The following is a 10,953-nucleotide window of genomic DNA, read 5'->3' as shown; positions in this document are numbered from 1 at the left end:
AGAAACTCTTAAGGAAATTCTAAATAGAGCCCCTGTTGGGTGTAAATAAGAAATATCCAGAGGGAATTTAGGCTTGACATGCTGAGACAATTTATTCCTTATACCTTTTCCCACCAGCTGTTCAAGCAGAGATATCAAACAGTAATATAATGTAATAGTGAATCTGAGTTACACCTGGGATAGGAACTGTTTTGAGAGGGGTTGTCTGTTTAGGTTATGAGAACTTTCCATGAATTTAGGATGGTTGATTCATGAAGTGAGCTATTGTTGAAAGAAACTGGGTTTTGTCTATAATTCAACCTCTCCTTCGACCAGGGCTGGACTGTGCATGTTCACTGCAGGTGTGAGCATAAAGACGCAAGAGTGGTCAACTGCAATCATAATCTTTATGCAACAGCCTTTATCCAACTGCATTCATAGCTGATTACAGCATTGATGAGAGTTAGATGTACACCAAAACACAACATATGACATTTTGCATGGCCCATTTGAAAGCCAACTCCCTTGTAAGTATGGGGGGGCTGTCTAAGCAAGGAAATACATTTCAGGCAGTTAAACTAAACCAGCCATCAAATCACAAGCTCTTAATCCAGAAACCAATTTCTCACCATCATTGCATCAGCATGTTCATGAGATTAAAAAAATAAGAAAAATAAACAAACAGGATTTACAGCTAGGTCAGCACTGATGTGACCCTATGTGTTCTCCAGGACCAGACCTCAGATGAAGGGTGCCAGCGGGTCAACTGTCTGAGGCTCATTTCCCCTGCAAGTGTGCAGGAACAAGAGGAAGGAATGATTGAAAGTTGATGAGGGAAGGATTGAAATTGAATAAAGACGGGAGGGGGTGAAGGAGGGGAGTTCTGTCTCCATGGTTTAAAAAAAATCTACACTGAGGTCACAGAGGCTCAGAACATTTTACAAGGGAAACACAACAGTAAATGAATATAGAAATACAACTTTCATGAAGTCTACATAGATATAAAAAAAATACTGTAGCTGGAGAGTCACGTGACGTGGGGATGGAGATGGTTGCCTGAAAGTGGCACTCTGTGCAGCTAGCATAAATATCCTACGATTACATTCTTTTTAAATCAGTTTGTTGTTCCTTGGGGATTATATTACTACAAAAGGTGAAGAAGGTGTCAGAAACTGAAAAATGGGCTGGCAAATATGCAAGAATCGAGGATACTGAGGTCCACAACCCATGCGCTAACAGTTAACAAAGATGGCGATCGCTCACCCGCCTCTACTACACTCCCAGAGATATCCAATGCAACACTGTACAACATGCTGACACATCAGAGGAAATTAGCAAACTGAAGGAAATCAGGAAAACCACAGCTTCAGTGGAGCAGAAACTTACCTTAGTCCTGGCTCGAATGACTGAGGTGGAAGAGAGAGTGAGTTTCCTGGAGGATGCTCAAGCCCAGCAGAAAGCTAATCCTCCCGCCACTAAAGCACAGCTGGCCGATGTTGAGAACCGACCGGCAGAGGCATTACGTTGGAATACCCAAGGGAAAGGAGAACAACAATACTATTGCCTTTGTGAATTAGCTGCTGCTGACGGCCCTTAGCATCAACCCTCCGCTGGGGGGGATACACGATGGACCGTGCCCGTAGAATCCATGCTTGCCCCACCAATCCGAACGAGAGGCCCAACAGACCAGATAGACTCAGGACGAAGGTTTCTCCGGCTCCAAGACAGGGAATGCATTCTTCCAGCGGCCAAAGAGAAAAAAACGTGTTTCCTAGGAGGAAAACCCCACCACATTCTAAAGACCTCTAAAAGGAATTACAGAGGCAAGGTCGAAACACTACACCAGGGCGCTGATGGGAGAGGTATGTGGCACGGACTACAGACGATTATAGACTACAAACAGATAGCTGCCAGCCTGGGTATCAATGTTGCACTACCTGACGAGCTCAATAAGTTCTATGCTCGGTTCGACAGCATCAATACTGAGCCCCCCCATCTAGGCTCTTGCTGCTCGCAAGGACAAGGTGCTAGCAATCACCACAGCCAACGTGAGGAAGACTTTTAAGTGTGTCAACACCCGCAAAGCTGGCCGTGTCCTCAGAGTATGCGCCAACCAGCTGTCAGATCTCTTCACGTACATATTCAATCTATCCCTGTCACAGTCTGTAATCCCCACCTGTTTCAAAGCAACCACTATCATCCCAGTCAAGAAGAACAAGGTAACCTGCCTCAACGACTACCACCCGTTGAACTCTGCTTTGAGAAGCTGGTTAAGTCACACATCAACTCATCATTACCTGCCACTCTGGACCCTCCTCAGGTTGCATATCGCCCCAATAGATCCAAAGATGATGCCATCGCCTACACCCTGCACACTGACCTATCCCACCTGGACAAGAGGGACACCTACATGAGAATGCTGTTCATCAGGGCTGTGTGCTCAGCCCCATACTGTACTCCTTTTTCACCCACGACTGTGTGAAGCTCCAACTCCATCAAGTTCGCTGATGACACCACTGTGGTTGGCTTGGTCACCAAAAACGACGAGTCAGACTACAGGGATAAGGTAAGAATCCTGGCAGGTGCCAAGACAACAACCTCTCCCTGAACATCAGTAAAACTAAAGAGCTGATAGTGGACTTCAGGAGGAAGAAGGGGGGGGACCACACCCCCATCCACATCGGCGGGGCTGCAGTGGAGAGAGTCAGAAGCTTTTAGTTCCTTGGTGTCCACATCACCAAGGACTTATCATGGTCACAGCACTCCCATACTGTGATCAAGATGGCGCGTCAGTGCCTGTTTTTCCTCAGGCGGCTGAGGAAATTTGGGATGGACCCCCTAGATCCTTAAGAACTTCTACAGATGCACCACAGTGTATCTTGACCAGCTGCATCATCACCTGGTATGGCAGCTGTACCACCCTCGACCGTAAGGCTCTTCAGAGAGTGGTGAAAACAGCCCTGTACATCATGGGCCACAAGCTACCAGCCATTCAGGACCTCTACTGTGAGAGGTTAAGATGAAGGCCTGAAGATCATCAGGGACCCCAGTCACCCCAACCACACTCTGTTCTGTGCTACCTTCTGGCAAAAGGTACCAGAGCATCCAGTACTATCACTTTTCTTCTATTGTCACTTTTTAAATTACTTTTAGTGTTGACTTGTCGATTGTTGATGACTGTTGTTGTTGAGCAAGGAGCAAGATCCCAATGCATTTCACTGTCAATTACGGCTGTATGCGATGTACATAATTACAATTTGATTTGATTCTCTTTATTTATTTCTCTCTTTCCATTATTTCACAACGATGGTCTTACTAGTCCAAATGTTGTAGTAGTAGGCCTATTATTATTATTATTATTATTAAGCCCTAAATTAGCTACTACTTCGCAACTCTTATCTTCTTTTTTTTCTCTTTGGTTTACTACAATAACTAACATGAACTGATCATGTTGAGTGGCTATTTTATTTTCTTAGTAAGTGAATTAAATGGGTTTGTGTTCTTCAGACATTACTCTGATTTGAGATTGATGCAATGTTTGTCACTTGGATGCGGGCTGAAGTGCACCATTTGGTCATGGAGCTTAAGAGTTTAATTTTAAGTTTGTTGTTCATGCGCTTTATTAGATGGTTGGTGCTACATGAACCTGGTTCCATTGTATCACAGTTTTCTTTTACTTTTTACACCATGGGCCATTTGGAATACAGTCAAAGTAGCCGTGTTTGAAGCATTTGTAACTTTAGTTGCCTGTAATGGCTACTCATAGTGGTAATAAGTTATGTTAAACCACCTGAAATGTCAATGGTCTGGGAGGCCCAATCAAGAGGAAGAAGGTGCTGTGTAATTTAAAGGCTAAGAAATATGATGTGGTCTTCTTACAAGAGACTCATGAGTCTAACAAGCTGTGTAGGGACTGGGACATGTGTTCTTCAATGCTGGTTCCTGTCAAAGCAAAGGGGTGGCAATTTGAATCAGTAAGCATGTGCAATTTAAATGTCTCAAGGAAATAACTGATGAAGAGGGTAGAATGGTCATTGTGGTGGCAGAAATTCAGGGATAATCTGTAATACTTGCTAGTATTTATGCTCCAAATGGTGATAACCCCGCCTGGAGATTTCCCGATCATACTGGGGGAGATTTTAATATCACTCTAGACCATATTCTTGATTGGAGTGGCTCTCGACATAGTAGACCACTCAACTCAGTTCTCACAGTGAAAGGTCTGTGCACCTCATTGGGGCTATTTTGGAGGATATTGAATCATACTGGTAGAGTCTACACCTTCTATACAAATGCTCATCGGGTTTTCTCAAGAATTGATTTATTTCTTATTTCAACTCTCTACTTCATGCTACTTTATCTTGCTCAATAGTCAATATATTAATCTCAGATCATGCTATTGTTGCATTTGACATTCTACCAAACTATGAAACAAGCAGATCACAGATGGAAATTCAACTGGTTTCTGCTACAGGACCCAGTTTTTAAAGAAGAACTTATAACACAAATCAAGGCCTACACAGAACTCAATATGCCCACAGCACCTTCTGCTGGTATTTCCTGGGAGGCAATGAAGGCATATCTTAGGGGTTTCACCATCCAACACACATCACAAGAAAAATATGAATAAATTACAGCTCACTCAACGAGAGAAAAAGGTGAAGGGCACTGAGACTAATTTGAAACTAAATATGACTCAGCTAATTTGAGAGAGTTGATGCAACTCAAATATGAGTATAACTCCTTGCTTTCCAAGAAGGTAGAGTTTCTCTTGTTTAGGGCGAGGCAAACTTACTTTGAATCAGATGATAAGACTGGGAAATTATTAGCTAGATATATTAAGGAGAAGCAATATAGCTCAGCGATTGCAGCAGTGCGGTCTCAGGGAGGTAGGCATCAATCTGACCAATCCTAATGATATCAACGATACATTCAAAGGGTTTTACATGGATCTGTATACATCAAAGTGTACGGTTACAGCTGAAGGGATAACTTAATTTCTTAATTTAAACCTCCCCAAGCTTAATGAGAATCAGCAAGAGTATCTTGACTATCCAATTATGGAGGCAGAAATATATAATGTAATTAAAGCAATGCCTTCAGGTAAATCACCTGGTCAGAACATTCTTTAAATGTTACACAGCTGAACTTAGTCCTCTGATGACAGAGATGTAAACTGAAGCTTTTAGAAGAGGAAGCTGCCTCCTTTGTTATCACAAGCCATTATTACCCTTATTCTCAAGAAGGACAAGTATCCATGTGATTGCAAAATCTTCTGCCCAATAAGTCTGATCTAGACAGATTGCAAGATTCTTTCTAAAATAATGGGCAATAGGATTGATAAAGTGATCATATCTCTGATCCATCCTGACCAGGTGGGATGTATTCATAAGAGAAATTCATCTAATAATATAAGGCGCCTACGTGATATCATGCGGTCAGTTCGCAATTCAGACTCCCTTATTGCTGCTCTCTCCTTAGATGCTGAAAAAGCATTTGGTCAGACATTTTCTAAATGGATAGAGGTTCTCTATCTACCCAGGCAGTGGTGCAGACAAACCGAATAATTTCTCCTTATTTCACATTAGGCAGAGATACATGGCAGGGCTTGGGCCTTTCACGTGGACTTTTTTGTCTTGCAGTAGAGCCTCTGGCTGCAGCTATACAAAGAAATGCCAGTTTTCCAGTGGTCAAAATTGGGGATTCAGTACATAAGCTCATGTTATATGCTGATGACATTTTATTGATGGTATGAGATCCTGCTAAATCCATTCCAAGGCTCTGCTGTTCACTTCTTACTGCTCCAAATCTTTATTCCAAGCAGGGTCATTTCAGTGACAAGAGGGTATAAAGTATTTAGGTATTCTATTTCCTCAGCAAATGAGTGAAATAGTGGGGATAGAGGGAGTGACTTTTTATGGAGATACTAATAAACAAGGGCAGTTGGTAGGTGAAGAAAAGGTAATCAAGAACCATGCACAAGGATCACATGGAGCTCATCACCAATATGAAGTAACGCGAGAATTGTCTTTAGAAATGGGAGGGGAAACCAGGCCGTGACGATATATAGGAACCAAATGTTATTGGTGGATGAAGCCAGGAAGGGTGAATGATTTGCATAGGAGGGAGGAAACCTACATTTGAAAGTATAAAGATGGTGGATAGGGAGAACAACGTTATCTACTTCGTGAACCAGATCGGCTTTTATTACTTGTGAATAAAAGTCTCTGAATAAACCATCAGCTCTAGTCTTTGGCATTTTAAGTATTTTAACGTGGTATTCCACCACACTACCAAACTGTGTGCCCAATTTAGGACTGATCCCATTATATCCCATTTACAGGAAACATGGAGGAAAATCTGTCAGACTTAATATAAACCTCTACCTTAACTAGAATCTAGCATATGGTTGAACCCCAAATTACATAATCAGCAGAGCTCTCTTTCTTTGGAAAGAGTGGGTAAATAAAGGTATCCAGACACTTGGGGATTTATATGAAGTAATTTGATAGGTTAGTCCTTCCCAGGTCTAAGTTTTGGCTTTAATTTTTACTATCTGAGGTATTTGGTTCACCCAGTACTCCACCTCAACATTCTGATTTGCTTGCTGGCATAATCACGGTATATGGAACTTAACACAAGGCTTCATTTTACTATTCTAAGATCTTTTTCGAAAACACCAAAGTATCCAATGCATTCAAGATGACTTGGGAAAGGGATCGTTCAGCGAGGAAGAGTGGGACGGGATCTGTCAAAACTCTAAGAAAATGTCTAAGGACATTAGAATAAGTGCTGGAGATGTCAGGGCCCTGGGTCAGAAGGCACTTTAATTCATAAAGGGATGTTTAATTCATCTCTGGGAATGCCATGTAATTCAATGCTTTTGGAACCAGGTCCATGCCTGTATCATATAAATAACAGAGGCTGATTTTGCCTTCTGCCCAAGGCTATACATACTGGGTGTGGGGGGGCTCTATGGGGCGCTGGCGGTTCGCCTGTGGTCACAGCTGGGGGGACTCTTTTTCTTTATGCTAGGAGTGTTAAACAATGGCTACATAATATTACACTTAGGCACCCAAGGGTCCAGTTTGGTGGTTATTTATTTTTTTATTTTTGTTCAGTTTATTCTTGTACGCGCTGTGCTGTCTTTTTGTGTTGTATTTTGTGTTTGTGTTGTGCTGAAAAACTGGAAATCTTAATAAACTTTAAATAATTTAAAAAAAAATACTGTAGCCTACTTTACATCAGAGCAATAGTGTTACTTACTGAGAGATATTTGTATTATGGATTGATGAAATTGCTTAATTGACTCTTGAGATTAGTGCATAGTTGTTCAGATAATTGTCTTCTGTGAACAGCCACGCATTTAGAGATAAGAATGGGGTAACACTTTACATTACGATCACATTTGTAAAAGGTTTCTAAATGGTTTATAATTGGTTAATAATTACTTAATCAGTTTATTATTCAATTCTAAACCATTTACAAACAGTTATAAGTTATTCGTTTAGAATGATCGATGTTCACTTGGTGCTTGCCAAATAGGGAGCCAGTTGTTAATACCTTATAAATGCTTCGAAAACTAACCCTGATGTGAAATAACGCAATATTATTTGCAATTATTACATAGTGGTTGCACAGATGGGAAATTGCATTTGCTAGTTATTACACCAGATGTGTAAAATGATGGGTGTAATTACTCATAATTAATGTATTATATTCTATCTATCTATTCCTCTATCCTACAATTACCACCATGACTATCCTCATCAGATATGGTTGAAACACTTATTGACTACCCTCATTGGACAACAGCAAAATAGCAGACCAGTTCTCCAAGCCTGTCTGGGTTCACTTTTATAATAATTGAAAATGTATTAATTAACAACAACAATAATATTTCATGATAATTGTCTAATAGGGTAATATGTCTCTATAGTACAGTGAATGCCCTATGTTGTCTAAATGGTACAATGGTATAATAAAAGAGATATAATGTACAGGCAACGCTGTGTTAAGAATCAAAGTCTGAAGCAATGATGGTCAGGGTCTGTATGTTTTGATTTAATGGCTGCTACTGGGACACAATGTACAGGTCACTCTGGCTGTTACAATAGGTAATCTAGTTACAATTCAGCATGACTAGTATTTAAACCGTTTATAGGGCAGTACTCTTATTTTATGCAGCTATACAAAGATGTATAACTATCAAATGATATAACATCTACAAACAAATGGCCAGCTGCTGCCTTGAAGAAAAAGAGAAATATGTAAATCACATAGCCTAAGCAACTTACTTCAAAGGTGATGCTACTAACTAGCTTCACAAGCTGGCTAGCTAGCTATATGCTCGTTTTGATCCTGTTATGACTGGCTAACATAGAGCTACCTACCTAGCTAGCTCCACACCAGAGTGGCTTTGTCATAAGCTTGAAACAAGTTGTAGTTTAAACACGATAGCATGCCAAATGAGGTTAGGTAGTAGCTAGTTAGCCAGTATCACCTGTAGCAAGCCTGCAAGTTGACGCCAATGTGAAACGTACCTTTCAAACTGTTTATTGACTTATCTATTTTCATTCAGCAGCAGGCCAGTAGTCTTGCTGCAGTTTCCTATTGGGTTATGTTTTGTTAAAAGTGAATGCCATCTCTGTCATTACTATAGTATAGACAAGCATGACAAAATAATTTGTGAATTATTCATTTATGACTACTTATTATGAATCATGCAATATGAATTATTGCTTATGAAATGTAAGGCTACTTCACTTATACTGAAGGTGCACATTAATTATGATTAGTTACAAATGTTTGTAACTCAATTATCTGTTAGTAACTCATTCATAAATGGTAAATTGTGTAACACTTTATATTAAGTTCACATTTCATCAGTTAGAAATATTGGTAACCCATAATACATGTTGGTAAGTCATTCAAAATGATCAACAATGTTACACTTTACATTAAGATCACATTTTATCAGTAACAAATGTTAATAACTCATTAATAAATGGTTAACAGTGTGACATTTCATCAGTTATACATGTAAGTACCTCTTATATGGTCAGAGGTTTTCTCCATAAGTACACAGGATAGAAGAGTACTAACGTGACTTAATTATCAATGTGGTCTACTCATTGATGTACCCAACCCAGCTCAGAGCACTAACCACACATCAGTGAACACAGAGAAGGGGTAAGTAGTGGATAGATATATCAACAAATAAAATCTGTGAATCTGCGCAGTGGACATGTTTAAATGAGGAACGTGTTGACAAGGACATCAGGATTTCAAGCGCCATGGTTAAAAAAGGTGACAGTTGTACTGTACTTTGGGAGATCTTCACATTGCACTGCATGTAAACAGATGTGTTGAATCGGTTTGGTGCCAGCGGAATCATCCCTACGATTCAGGAAATAACTTTCCCAACTGTGCAAACACTGCAACCATTGCAAATAATTGTGCATGATTTCACATCAGGGTTTGTTTTTAAAGCATTTATAAGTGCATTTATAAAGCATTAATAACTGGCTCCTGATTGCAAGCTTCCTATTTGGCAAGCACCAAGTGAACTGTTTGCAAATGGTTTATAACTGATTAATAAACTAATAATAAAGATGGGGCTGGAGAAATTTAACTTCTCTCAAATATATAGTGCAAGCTATGGATTCAAGGACTGACCATCCATGAGATCAAAATTATAGTTTTAATTTTTAACCACGTTTTGAAGCTAGCATTGTTAACAATGGAGTAAAAAAAAGCTTATATTTTGGCTTCTGATTGGGTAAGACAGTTCAACTAATCTAATGAGACATTTAAATTACATTTTTCAAGAATCAATGTATTAAATCATTCAAAAGTCCAAAAATGTATGTACCAATCCCAGATTGCCCATGGTTTGATCCACAGTTGAGTGAGTATACAAGGGAATACTGATGCTATTCAATGCTTCTGTGAGCCGTGTCAAGGTCAGGGAAGTATAATACAGTACACTAGCCATGGATAGTCTGTATTCTATCAACAATACATTTTCAAAGCTGTTGATGAAAATCAAAAGCAAAATGAAAGTTATTATGTAATCAGTTGGTTAGACTTGGCTTCGAATACACATGACAAATATGCTCTCGTAGAAAACCTATCGAGACAATGCAGTGCAGTAGGGGAGCCTATGAACACTCTCACATCCATAAACCCTGGTCTCTATTGGAGGCATAAGTGATTCAGATGCTGTCTTTCTTCCTAGAGGGCCCTCTGTGTCGGCTCTTCTCTGTGACATCTAATGCAGAGCCGTGTGTCTTACTTAAACATTGTACATAGATCCAGAAAATTGCATTCAGCCCTTGTTTGTCTCTTTTTTTTTTTTAAGGTGGAGGGAGTTCGGCCTGTGTTTTTACAACTTTGTTTTACAGCTGCTGTTAAACAACATTCAGCCTATGGTTCCTGGAGTAGTAGTTATTAGATAAGAACCCTAATATAAATCACAGTGCTGGGATTTGGCAGTAGAGAATGATGACTGTGGGCAACACTCTTAATTCTTTCAGTGTGTTGGGGTTGCCGGGAGGATAGTGTGCTATCGGGTGTCTAGTGGCTCTAACCCCCACTCCAGTTTCCTTTATTTACCCATTTTCAAGCTTCAAGTTTTCCGTCTCTAGCAGTGAGCCCAGAGAGGAGACTAGCCTGGCTAGACTAAGCATGTGGATTAGGGCAGATCAAGAGGGATGAACATGTTCTTTTTTTTTTTAAATATATATATATACACAGGCCACTTTATTAGGTACACCTGTTCAACTGCTCTGTAACGCAAATATCTAATCAGCCAATCACATGGCAGCAACTCAATGCATTTAGGCATGTAGACATAGTCAAGACGACCTGCTGAAGTTCAAACCGAGCATCCGAATGGGGAGGAAAGGTGATTTAAGTGACTTTGAACGTGGCATGGTTGTTGGTGCCAGACGGGCTGGTCTGAGTATTTCG

This window comes from Argentina silus (genome assembly GCF_951799395.1).
Source record: "Argentina silus genome assembly, chromosome: X".
Taxonomy (NCBI): domain Eukaryota; kingdom Metazoa; phylum Chordata; class Actinopteri; order Argentiniformes; family Argentinidae; genus Argentina; species Argentina silus.
Note: the sequence above shows the minus strand (reverse complement) of the source record.